The 12943-nt window shown below is 37.2% G+C and overlaps 1 non-coding gene and 1 pseudogene across 1 annotated transcript; both read left to right on the top strand.

The window, feature by feature from the left end:
• The first annotated feature begins 4785 nt into the window (after positions 1–4785).
• Positions 4786–8887, top strand: LOC113286884 (annotated as a pseudogene).
• A 138-nt stretch (positions 8888–9025) lies between these two features.
• Positions 9026–9112, top strand: TRNAY-GUA. The gene is given in 2 exon segments: positions 9026–9062; positions 9077–9112. It is a non-coding gene; the product is annotated as a tRNA-Tyr (tRNA).
• The last annotated feature ends 3831 nt before the right edge of the window (positions 9113–12943 follow it).

Genomic DNA, 12943 nt, shown 5'->3' with positions numbered 1-12943 from the left:
AGATCTGTGTTTTTATCTCATTGTTGAAGTGTTCAAGGAAAGTAACTTGTTTATTTTAAGATCCATGTAGTGTTGTTCTCGCAAAAGATGACTTTTTCGAAGTTGCTTTATAGCAATCCCACGGTCCCTGGTTCTATCTACTTCTATCTTCATCTCGAATTCCTTGTGCTCAACATAGTTGAACTCGTTTGAACCTCCTTCTAATAATGCTCGTTGGGATGCATCTCTTGCTGCTTTTCCAGCTTTCTGACCCCCTCCTCTTCTCCTCTTGACATTGGTGTTAACGTCTAGATTAGACTTGTGTTGTACTTTACTACTTCGGACCCGAAATATGGAGATCCAGTTCCTTCAGTTGAGGTAGTAGGCCCACCATTCTGAAAATCCTACGAGATTGGACCATGTGGTGATCTTGAAGGCACTTTATTACCTTCCAGCAAGTATGGATTAAACTTATTAAGCACCCTCAAAATGGTGAAACAAGTTTCATGTTGTAAACTCGTTCTGTGGGATTTTTTCCACTTCATTCCACTTCCGGTTCACCTTTACCACTTTTCTTGTTGCACCATATTTTCATGATCAAAGTTACGTATTCACTAATGGTTGCTGAAATTGTGTGAAAACGATGAGACAACCCTTCGGCATCACGATTATTGATGTTACCGGTTTCTTCACAAAATTTTTGTAAAATCTTTCCACAAAATTATTATTTTCTTGGTAAATACCATTGATTTGATCAAACGTAAATAATACATAATTCCTCGAAATTGACTCGTCTTCATCCATCGTATACTTGACGCCACAAATTCTTGTGTTTCTTGGTTATGATTGTTATGTATTTTGTTGTGATTGTTGTTGTGTTTGTTGTTGTGATCGTTGCGATGAGGATGCCATATTTGTTAGAAATTGAATTTATAGAGATTTTTTTTGGTAGATTGAGTTGATATAAGTGCGTGTTTGAAATGAAGGAAAAGTGAGTATTGGGATGATATGAAATTGTGAAATTTTGAGGTAGAGATGATGAAGGTGTGAGTTTTAAGTTTGAAGATAAGTGAATTTATAAGGAAACAAAAGGAATAACAGCCGTCGGACGACGAGATTTGAAAGTAACCGTTGGCGATTTTGGATCACGCGCTGGAGGATTCACTTCAGAAGCTGGCGTGTGAAGGAAAAACTGGTGGTTTTGGATCACAGGCCAGCGTTTCTGGATCACACGCCAGCGTGTTTGGTTCAACCGCTCGGTTTTCGATCAAGCGCGCTGTTCTACTGCCTCACTCAATAAACCCTCAAATTTGTTGGTATTCCCATCCGTTTTTCATGTTTGTTGAGTCCATAGGGGAATCAAAATGAACAAACTACAAGTTTGTTGAGTCCATAGTGGGAGAAAAATGAACAAACTACAAGTTTGTTGAGTCCATGGGAACTGCTCTAAAAGAAGTTCATAAAAAAGGAAAAAACGGAACAAAAGTAGCATATCATTCAATTATAATGTGTTAAATAATCTAAAGTTCATGATTGCATTTATTAATAATGTTTCAATTTTTCTCAAGCGAGTTTGCTATAAATATGTCTTACACTCCATAGCATTCACTTCTTAGTTAACCCACTTGAATTCGATAATGTATGTAATTATTAAAGGTTGGTTCATCAAATTTTTTGCTGAGGTATTGGAGAAAACCAAGTATTGGAATGATCCTCTATTTGTTCAAGTAATATGGAGCCTAGTCGATCCATAAGAACCAACTCTCCCAACGTATTTGAAATTCTTAAATACCATTCTCTCCTGATGCCAGAAAAGGTTACAAGTCGTAATTCTCTTAATCTCGATATCAATTATTCCACGGTTTAAAGGGCGATTACTCTAATAGGAAACTGTCACACTTAGTTTCAGAGATATGAACCCGGAGATTGAAAACATTTTATATTTTGGTTAAATTTTTAGTTCATTCAAAATCATGTAATGGACTTGAAAAACTTAGGAACTCCTGATGTGACTACTCATTTCCCTTAGTCTACGTAATATGAGCAGCTCAGAGGATCATATACTAAGTAGTATGGATACCTCAGTTGAACTGATATTGTTGCGCAAGTAAAAGGTACGTTCGTAATAAGATTTACTCAGAAGATCACATACTAAGTAAGTAAAGATAATTCGCAAGAGCAGATGCTAAGAAATCAAAGTTATCTCTGTAATACAGAGACGAGTAAGCAAATAAGATAAATAAAGAGGTAACTCTAATGAACAGATAACTCAGAAAACAGAGATAGCTCAGAATACAGAGATAACTCAGAAAACAGAGATAACTCGGTAAGTAAATCTCTAAGAGAGAAGATAATGTAAGTGCATCTAAGTTATCAACACACAAGAGATTACGTGGTTCGGTTAATCTTAACCTACGTCCACGGGTAAAGATGATAAGTTTATTATTGATCTTGTTACATTTGGTTGGAAGAACTCCATTAAAGAAAGTATGAAGCTCTAGTAAATAAGAGAGAAAGTACAGAGATGAGTCTTTTCTCTAATTCTAGCTCACCCCAAAGTCCCCTTTCTTTGTTGGTGAAGCATGGTATTTATAGCCTCTTCTGCTCCAGATATATCTTTGCTCTCTTTGGGTCCATCGTATCCTGATATATCTTCCGTACCAATGGTACCTTCGTTCACCGCAAGCTTTATCCAATGGGACTCTGCCACCTCAGCTGACCCACGTTCCTTTGGAAACTACCCAGCCTTAGTACAGATGGTACCTTCGTTGGTCGCCCACCATCTCCAATCAGACGATGCCACCTTATCTTCCCCCACGTGTCATCGTGAACTGTGAAACCTCCGTACAAGTTGTACCTTCGTTGTCCGCGTACCTTCGCCAGTCAGAGGATGCCACGTACGTTGTGCGCGCGTGGTTGACGACTGCGCTTTTGTACTAAAAGCTGTGCAGACTTCTCAGCTACCTCTAACAGACAGAGACACCCATGTGTCTATACTACAACCTATTGCTTAATTATTAACCAATCTTGGTGGTGATTTGGTGTACTCCGTTGTAGCGTACTTTGATACTTTAACCTTTAACATTGCGCCGCACGTTGATATGTATAACTTCATAACTTAGCATCCTAAGGAGAGATGCAGTGTGCGTCGTTGTAATAAATTGCTAGACCTTTAATATTGTGCCACGTGGCATGGTAGATTTTTGGTATCTACACCTAAGTTGGGTTGACAAATGTGTAATCGTAAAGGCTCATATTGCCTTTTAAGAAGGAAATTATACGTGAGGAGGGATCCTCTCACACTTTTACTATCACACTATTTAACACATTCAATTACAATGTGTTAAATAATCTAAAATTCATGCTTACATTCATTAATAATGTTTCAATCTTGCTCAAATGAGTTTGCTATAAATGTCTTATGCTGCATAGCATGCACTTCTTAATTAACGCACTTGAATTCGATAACGTATGTAATCGTTAACAGTTGTTTCATCAATTTTTAGCCGAGGTATTATAGAAAACCAAGTATGGGGATGATCCTTTGTTCGTTCAAGTAATCTGAAGCCTAATCAATCCACAAAAACCTACTCTCTCAATGTAATTGAAATTCTCAAATATCAGACGTTCCTAATGCCATAAATGGCTATAGGTTGTGATTCTACTAACCTGCATATCAATTGTTCCACGGTTTAACGGGTGATTACTCTGATATAAAAACTGTCATCTTTAGGTTTCAGAGATATAAACCAGTAAATTGAAAACATTTTGTAGTTTTTAGATTGGTATCATTCTTATGCACCAAGAGATGCTAATAATGTCTTTAGCTAAATTTAATTTCAATCAACTGAGTTCCTGAGTTGGCTTGACAGATTTGTAAAGGTTCCTAATGCTTTCTAAGAAGGAAATTATATCTTCCCTCAAACTTATAAGAAACGAACAAAGTTCATTAACAAAGCACCCGCGCATGTATACTGGAAACGAAAAACTTAAGTTTTAAAAGATGTTAATGTGATTTTCATAAAGATCAACAAATTCTCAAAAAAAATAAAAATTAAATAGATTCACACCTCTGACCTCATATATGAAACCAGGTCCCTTAAGTTTATACAGACTCCATGAATTCTTCAAAAGCTCATGAAGCTAGGGACATTTTACATCGTCTACAATACAATTGCTTGTTGTTGTTTTTTAATTGAAAGCGATAGACAATACAAATGATCTGACGGCCGGACAAACATTTACTCCGGTGGTTCGTGACTCCAGGAGTCATAATAAAAATTGTACACTCAAATTTTGTTGAGAGCACAGGCCACAGGGTAGAATCACAAGAAAATTATGCCAAAACCAAACCACATACACATGAACAAAAAAGCGATCCAACGACTATAAACTCAGTACAAGAGAGAACTGAAACAGTCAAGTGAGTGGGGTCCTAGCTTCATGTTCCCACTTCCCCACTGCATACATAAAAAGAGAAGTTGATGGATTGATTGATTCATGGTAAGGATATTCAGATTTCAGAAAATCCATCCCAGATTCAGTAAATGGTGGAGCCGTTATCCTTGTACTGTAGTAGTGGCCTCCAGTCCTTTGCCCCATTAAAGAAAAGAGCTCTTTCATTAAGAAATCAATGTGCAGCAGCTTCTTTGTTTTTATCTACTTTTCTATTACATCACCTCCGACACTCCAAAGAGAGATCTGTGTTTTTTTTTTATTGATGAAAACTCAAACCATTAGTCTAAAACGTTCTTTTCTCTTCTCTGTTATCAGAGCACTAAAACACATTACGAGGTAAGAATTCAACTGTTTTAATAAAGAAGAGATTGATAAAGATTCCTCCTTTTCCTTTTCATCATTTCCTCTATTTGTCTTCTTCTTTTCTCCATCTCTGCAAAATCACTTGAAAAGGAAAATTGAGATAACACCCACTTTGAATCCATCATTAGTATAGGGTTTTGGAAGAGTATACCACGAGGGTTTGAAAAGGGACTAATCCAAATATCACTTTCATCTGGGTTTTTTTTCTTGCAGGGATTTTCATCATCACAATGCCTACAAAAGTATGGGTTTTAAGTTTTATGGAAAACACAGCTGGTTTGAGTACTTAAAATAACTAGTTTTTCTTTCTCTGTTAAACCCTTTTTCTTATTAATGGAGTCTTGAATGGAGGTGGGTTATGATTAGATTTTGAGAAAAATCAAAACAATGGGGGTTTGTCCAAGTTCAAGGATTGACAAGAGTGAAGCACTGTGTTTATGTAAAGAAAGGAAGAGATTAATCAAACAAGCAATTGATTCAAGGTATGCACTATCAGCTTCTCATCTATGTTACATTCAATCTCTGAGAAACATTGGTATTACATTAAGAAGATTTGCTCAATCTGAAATGTTGATTGAATCATCACCATTATCATTGTCTAGTGCAACTAATAATGAGATTGATAACAATGCTCCATCACCTCATTCATCTTTACCATCTCCTTCGCCTATCGAAACTAGTCCCATGTCTGGTGCTCATTCAAACATTAGTTACATGAGGTTATCAGGTGGTGGTGATAATGCTGCTGTTACTGTTAAGTTTGATCCTAATTTGAGTAATAGCTTTATTGATGGCGAATCTTTAACTTTTCATCCACCACCACCACCTGGTGCTGATCCCTCTTGGGATTTCTTTCAACCGAATGAGGCGGAGATTCGTTAGAGATAATGGGTTGTTTGAGGACCATTGTTTTGAGGAGTTGAAGAAAGAGTTGAGAGGAGAAGAGGTTGTTGAGCCATTGAATGGTAGTAGTAATAGTGAAATTCATTCGGAGTCGGTAAGGACTAGTTCTGAGAATGGTGTTCATGAAATTAGTGTTAATAAAGTTGGTCTAAGTGGGCAGGCTGAGGCTATTACTTTGGATAAGTCTATATCGATGAGGGCGAAGCCGAAAACAGATGATGATGATGATGATGAGTGTATGGAAATGATGGAAAGAGAAGATCCTTCAGATTTTATTACTCACAGGGCTAAAGATTTTCTTTGAGTATAAAGGATATTGAGCATAAATTCTTTAGAGCTTCGGAATCTGGCAAGGAGGTTTCAAGATTGCTGGTGGCTGATAAAATCCGGCTTGACTACTGTGAGGGCAAAGGTAATCTTACTTATCCATGTGGAAAATGTTGTATTCGTGATATGCTGTTGAATTTTATTTTGTTTTCTTGTTATTATTAAAGCTGCTAAGTATGAACAAAATGTATCACAGGAAGATCACCTGCCTCAGTTTTAATGTCAGCCTTTAATCTAGCTTGTTGCCAGGGAGAGACCGTCCTTCCCAATGGTATGTTCTCTCTCTCTTTCTCTCTAGACAAAACAACTTTTTTTCCTCGTGCTACATTTCTATCTTATTGTGCCTACAACGCATAATGCTTTTAAAATAGCAATCCAACTGCTAGTGCCTAATGAGCAGGGAAGGGCCTAGACTTTGATGTCACTTATTCTTGAAGTAGATTAGCCACTTAACGAACTGGCGCTTACTTGATTGGGTCTGCTCATCTGGGTTGCATAATCAAAAGGTTGAGAACTGAATGAAGGGATAGATTGTTATATCTTTATGCTAGTATCTATACCAAATAGGCATACGACATCTAAATTGTGTTAGGATAGCCTAATAAATAGAGTTGAGAGCTGAATGAAAGAAATAGATAGAATAGCCTGATCAATATTTTCTTCTTTATGCTAGCAAATTCAGAGCCAAATAGAGAAGTATCCCATTTAGCATGTGCTTCCTACACTGTGTACCCACCTTTGAGGAGCAGCTCACCAGTGTGCTGCAGTAAGCCACCGGCTTGCATACCATATGGCTGAACCCTCCTACTAGTCCCAGACAATCCCACTTCTATCTGGGATGGGGGAGGCAAGGAAAACACACGTGTTGGTCTGCTGGCTCTGCCCTATGAGTAAGGAGGTCGACATCTTCGCCTAGTCACTAATTGGCATGACTTTATGCCAGTGCTTAGATCACATCTGAATTGTGTTATCTGTTTGTATTTTTTCAGTGCCTATTCAAAACACGACTAAGGTTATTACATGGAACCGGTTGACATCTTCACAATCATCTTCATCCCGAAATCCTCTTGCTTGTGCATCAAAAGATGATCTGGATGACAGTGGAAGCGATTTTCTCGAAGAATTTAACATGATTGCAGGTAGTCATTCATCCACCTTGGATAGATTGTACGCATGGGAGAGGAAGTTATTTGATGAAGTGAAGGTAATTTCCTTGATCCAATATTTCGCTTGTTTATTGGGTTGTTGTGTGCACCAGGAGCTGTTTTTCTTGCATTTTTAGTTGATCATATTTCCAGTCCATGTAAAAGCATGTTTTTCTTGCTATTTATATCTTGTTAATGCTAGGTAGTGTCATGATTTGCTTACTGTAGATACAATAAAACATGGTTGCTGTATTTTAACGAGAATTCAGTTCTTCACCTTCCATTGGATTAGAACTATAAAGTTATGGATTTAGCCTAGGGTTGATTTCTAATGAAGACTAGCTTTCCAGTCTTCGGTTCTAAACTTAACCAAAATTATCTGAAGTCCCAAAATAGTCATTTAACAGCTTACTTCTTCCACAATGAAGAGATTACCCTCCCAGGCTCCCAGCAATTATCATGCTCCTGGTTATGTATGTATATGCGAGGCTTTGAGCGAGTAACAATTAGCTTTTAACTTAAGACCAGTTGGCTGGCACTCATTATCTTCCTTGTCTCTACTCTCCCTTGCAGGCTAGTGAGTACATCAGAAAAGAGTATGAGCAGAAGTGTGATCAACTCAGGCATCAATTCGCCAAAGATGTAAATCCATATGCCATTGACAAAACTCGAGCTATTGTTAAGGATCTTCATTCACGCATACGAGTTGCTCTTCACGCTGTTGATTCAATTGCTAAACGCATTGAGAAATTAAGGGATGAGGAGTTGCAACCTCAACTTGTAGAACTGATACGAGGGTAAGTTAGATTTTTTTGTTTTTTTTAATTGTTTTCCCTGCTAGAGACGCATATGCTCTTTTGGTGGATACCATATACATTACAAAGCCAGGTCCAAAATTGTTAACTACACAGTAACGAATATCTGATTCATGACAATTGAATTTTGCAGATTGATCCGAATGTGGAAGGTCATGCTCGAATGTCATCACACACAGTACATCACAATTTCACTAGCGTACCATGTGAAGAACTCCACAATGGCGTCAACTCAGGGAGAGTCGTATAAACTGATTGTTGGCAACCTTCAGCATGAGATAGAATATTTCGAATCAAACTTCGTAGATTGGGTCAGTGTGTATAAATCCTACGTTGAAGCTCTCAATGGTTTGCTCTAACTCTGCATTGTGCTTCCTCCAGAACGTTCAAGAGCACGAAGATCCTTCTCTCCTCGTAGAGCTCTAGCTCCACCTATATTTGTTCTATCTGGTGATTGGTCAGCTGGGATCAAAACCCTTCCATCAGAGGAACTCAAAGATGCCATCAGAGCATTCGCTTCTGAACTACAAACCTCAATAAAGCAAATAGAAGAGTACGAGAAGACTCAAGAATCCTCAGATGTGGAGAACAGCAGAGAAAATGAAGACAAAGAAGACGGGAAGTGTGATAAGCCTTCCAACTTGAGAAACATACATACAAGCTTGACAAAGGCACTCGACCGTCTGACAAAGTTTGCAGAGGCTTCTCTAAAAATGTATGTTCAAATCTGTAAAGAGAGCGAGACAGCTCGAAAAGCTTATGGGGGGATTGCATGACAAATAGATTGTAACGAGGAGTAATGTGGTTGGTAACTTAGTAATGTAATTAAGGTTCGAATGAATACCAGAGAGGGAGATGATAAATATTTGTAAAATCTAAGTGGATAGTAAAGCTCATTTGAGAAGGACTCATAAAATCTTCAGTCTTTTTAGTCTTTACTGGACAGTGTCCATGTTCAACTGTTTTGGGATAAGTTGTTAACAGGACACTTATTTTGTTATGGTATATAGCTTAACTGGTAAAGAAAGCAACAAACCGACCTTAGCTCAGTTGGTAGAGCGGAGGACTGTAGTAGTTTGCAGCTTAATCCTTAGGTCACTGGTTCGAATCCGGTAGGTCGGATTTTTTTTTTTTTTTTTATTTGTATGTTTTTATTTTTTTTTATTTTTAGGCATGATCCCTTATCCAAATCTGCAATGCCAGAAGGATCTCAACATCTCTCAGTCACTCAAGTGGCCTGATGCTGCAGCTGCAGTGTATTTGACCAAGGAAAGACAAAAGATAAGAAAGTGACGCATCAAGCAAAGACATGAAAGATGAGATTGGCACAGCACAGCCACCTCGGTCCTTGATATACGGTTATTACCAACAGTGACGCTTCACTGCTGCCTTTAACAGTGCAACCAGACTTTGACTCAGTTGCTCAGCACTATCCCAAGTTCCCAACAAGTTCTTTTTAATTTGGTATTTCCTAACTTTAAAATATTTCATTTGGAATTTTTTTAGCCACAGAGCTATATGGCAACCTTGCTGCCGGCACAAGTACATTAGTCCGTTGGAGGCTTTGGAATAGGCATGTACTAGTCTATATGTATATGATATGATAGTAGACGCAAACTAGCGTGTTTGAGCAGCACAAGAAATAAATCATAAGATGTCAAAAATGTGATCTGATCCTAATTTCGATGCTGAGGTACAACACCTGATCATCATCATCAATGCGGCTGCATATCATCGAATCAGTGGGAAGTATACCTACCTTATCTTTCTTTCATGAGGTACACCCTCCTCTGGGACTGTCGGTTACAAACTCACTTATTACTGCTCGTACAAACAAACAACTCATTTTCTCACGAGTTAATATCTTTTTTACCCATACTTTTAACTGTCGGTTACAAACTCACTTAAACAACCCACAAGCACAACACATGAATAAATGTGTTGTATAACGTTGCGTTGTCGCGGCACACGTTCTATAAGCAATTCGATGTCACTTAATGGTATTATTAAGTTAAGTCAAACATCATCAAAAGAATCTAAATAGACAACATACTATTTGAAATCATTTCAGGTAAATAATTAACACGTTGAATCAATAGAAATAAATAACCCGTCGACATCAAGATCTTGCCGACACTCGTGATTTTTTATGGGTCTCTACGTGCCAAAAGATAGGATCATTGTCATGTAAAGAAAATATTCAATTAAACAATGAAAATATACCAAAAAGCTTATATATATTAAAATAAAATATAGGCAAGCCCGATTGGTGAATTGTGCTCCAGTCCAACTTACAAGTTAAAAATCCTGGCATACCCATTAACAAAACATAAAAAGAAGAAAAAAACTGAGCAAATATTCAGCAGAGGAAAAGCTTTATACATTCAAAATATTACATTTCACCAAACTGAATAAAACCTTATAAGGCAAGAGAAAACATCTGATGAATGCACGTCCAATATATAACTTTAAAAACTAACCGCACATTCCAAGCATAGCTAATAGCGATATAAATAGTATTTGTAAACTTTCATGGCTTCACAAAATCATGTTATAAGTTTTACACCTTTCTTTATACTGGTCAAACTAGTCAAATACAGGCAACGACATTATAACGAATGTATTAAAATTAAGTTGCAGGTGTATTATTAAAATTAAGTTGCAGGTGTATTATGTGCTATAACTATAGGCTATTAGTCGATCAATAAATAAGTTTTTTTTTATATGTGTCGTTCTTTAATGTGCTTTACGCGTGTGGTGCTTTGGACCGTGCTGTGATGTGTTGCGTACTTACCCTTGCCACATGTTGTGATGTGGCAGTGTGCCTATTAGTATGGCACATTACCACATAATAAGTTAACGTGATGTGCCTGTGTTGTACCAAACCACATGATGTGTCGTGTTGTGCTCGAATTTTAACCTGTTGTGTTATCCCATAAACATGTTGTACATCCCGTTTTACACTTGTAGGTACACACCTCAGGTAAAATGATACCCCATATTAACAGTTGTTCAGGATTTGCTGTTATTAATTTTAGGGGTTTAGGTTTTAAAAGCCTAAAGAAATTCAATGTAGTTTCATTGATTAAAGTTGTTTGGAGCATGATTAATTCTCCTAATGAATTGTGGGTTTGTATTCTAACATGCAAATACTTACAAAGTCGACATCTTCTTCATTATCAGAAACGTGAAGACTTTTCTTAGGTTTGGATTAGCATCTGAACTGGTTTAGGGGTTATTAAGAACTATTCTTTCTAGAAAGTAAAGAATGGAGAAAAATTTCATGGATTTAGGAATCATTTGGTTCATAATGCTTCTCATCCTCTGTGTCTCAATTTCATGTATCCAGATACTTACTTGGCACTGGAAGCATGACTTGGTTGATTCTTTCTCCACGCCTATTAATTCTAACAAAATCGTGAACACCAGAATCTCGATAACTGCCACTGACAGATATATAACCTGACTCTTTTTTGTCAAGTCTTGCTACAAAAATCTTACTAGACCAATTAGCAATAACAAAAATTATCAATGTAATGACCCGATCCTCCATCAATGTTGTTCTTACTTAGTCTTTATGTTTATCCAACGATGTGGGTTTTTGTATGACCTCCACTACGGTAATCCAGCAACAACTTTTAAGGAGGTCACTCATTCGTAGAAAATTGCCGCCTGAGCACGCTTAATTGCAGAGTTTTTAACCCATTTTGGAACCAATTGTGTTGAAAAGGCCTCATTGTTAGTAAAGGTCAAACTATTACCTATATTTCGTTCAACGAATCTTACTTGCTAAATCATACTATTACAAATACCACCACCTTAAGTCGGAGCCCCCTCGGTTCCAGATTATATATAGCCTCAGTTTTTAATTGTTTTCTGCCCTACCTGAAACAAACATATGACCGAACTCGTCTAGTGTTCCTTCCCATCCCCGACAGGTGATCCATCGAGGATCTGATACCATTTGTAATGACCCGACCCTCTAGGAAAACTGTCTTCACTTGGCCACTGTGGTTATTCGATAATGTTTCGTTTTCAATGGGCACCGTTGTGGTCATCCAAGAGAAGCTTCTTTACGAGGTCACTCATCCCTTGATTACTCCTACTCGGGCACACTTAACTATCAAGTTTTTTCCCAACTCTAAATCCAATTGTCTTGAAGAGGTCCAGGTGTAATTTTAGGGTGCCTAAATACATATGTTATGTTCAGCCAATCACTGGCGACTATTGGGTGTTACTATCAAGGTCATGATCTTTTTTACAAGTTCATCTGGAATCTTCATGTTATTCTCAAAGTCCAAATCTTTACGTAAAATTATATGAAATTATTTTTTCTCCAAAGTTAGACTTAGTTAATTCAATCCCAACCATAATCTCATATGTAGTATGTTTGAGGATGAGGATAATGAATTCGCTGAGCATATTGTGTTTTATTATGACTTTTGTGTTGAATGTTTTCCCTTGGTCATCTTGTTTGCAATATTCTAATACTTCTATTAGTATCCGTTGCTAGCAGTCTCACTATTGAACATAAATGTGACATATGTACAAATGCTTGGTTTAGGGATAGGTGTTTTAAAATATTCTAACATATAAGTCTGAACAAGGAATCTATTGCCAGATTTGCGATTGCACCAATAAACGAAATGAAACAGAATATCCCTGAAGTGACAAAAACTAACATTCTCATGGGCCAGAAAAGAGAATCAACCAATCATTAACTCTTGTCACAAAGATTATTTTTTGATTCATTGTGATGTTTCTAATGAATGAGAAACTAAGTGAGCAATTATAAAGCTTGCAAAACCCTCCACTTCTGACAAGGATTCCAAAAGAAGCAAAAAGTTTCTTTATGTGGGAAGTTATTAAAAGGGCCAAGAACAAAAGCTTAGAAGGTATCTGCATCATTTCAGTGATGCAAAAAATGTTATATCCTATTTATTGAATAAAAAA

This window comes from Papaver somniferum, chromosome 6, assembly GCF_003573695.1.
Source record: "Papaver somniferum cultivar HN1 chromosome 6, ASM357369v1, whole genome shotgun sequence".
Lineage (NCBI taxonomy): Eukaryota > Viridiplantae > Streptophyta > Magnoliopsida > Ranunculales > Papaveraceae > Papaver > Papaver somniferum.
This window is presented reverse-complemented; position numbering and strand designations above follow the sequence as displayed.